The sequence below is a fragment of the Octodon degus genome, unplaced genomic scaffold (genome assembly GCF_000260255.1).
Source record: "Octodon degus isolate 3935 unplaced genomic scaffold, OctDeg1.0 scaffold00123, whole genome shotgun sequence".
NCBI classification, from domain to species: domain Eukaryota; kingdom Metazoa; phylum Chordata; class Mammalia; order Rodentia; family Octodontidae; genus Octodon; species Octodon degus.
In genome coordinates this window covers 6,014,727-6,015,387 of record NW_004524699.1, presented here as the reverse complement: position 1 = coordinate 6,015,387, position 661 = coordinate 6,014,727, and positions in this window count along the sequence as shown.

The following is a 661-nucleotide window of genomic DNA, read 5'->3' as shown; positions in this document are numbered from 1 at the left end:
TGTGGAGAGATGGGAAAGGGGGCGGGTGATGTAGAGCCTCAGCAGGTGGGAGGTGAGGGTGGCGTGGAGAGATGGGAAAGTGGGTGGGTGATGTCTGGCCCGGACGGTGGGGGAAGGGAGGCCGAACCCAGGCAGGAGGAGGGGTGTGAAAGATGCTTGCCTGGGAGTGGCGAGAAGCCTTCTGAGAAATCTGCATGGCCTGGGACCCCGCCAAACATTTTTTTTTTCTGTATTTTAGGGAAGGGTCTACAAGGTATTTAGGGTCTCACTAGTAGATAGGACTCATAGTGATCTGCCTGCTTACAGCCTCCCAAGAGTTGGGATTAAAGGTGTGCTCCAAGGGTCAGGGAGATGGCTCAGTAGCATAAGCGCTTCCCTGGTAAGCGCAAGAGTCTGAGTTCAATCCCCGGTTCCGCAAAAAAAAAAAAAAAAAGCGTGCTCCACCATAGTCTCAGTTGCCTTCTCAGCGTGCCCCGGGGTCCGCACGGCAGGGGATCGAACCCCCAGCCCCTGTTCCAGGTGCTTTAATCCACTGAGCTATTGGGCTGGCCCTCAAACATTTTTTTCCACTTTTATCAGTATATTAATGGCTACATTCATGATAGGGTGAGTTTCGTTCTGTGAGAGAGGGTGTCATCACACACTCCAGGCAGGTCCTGAC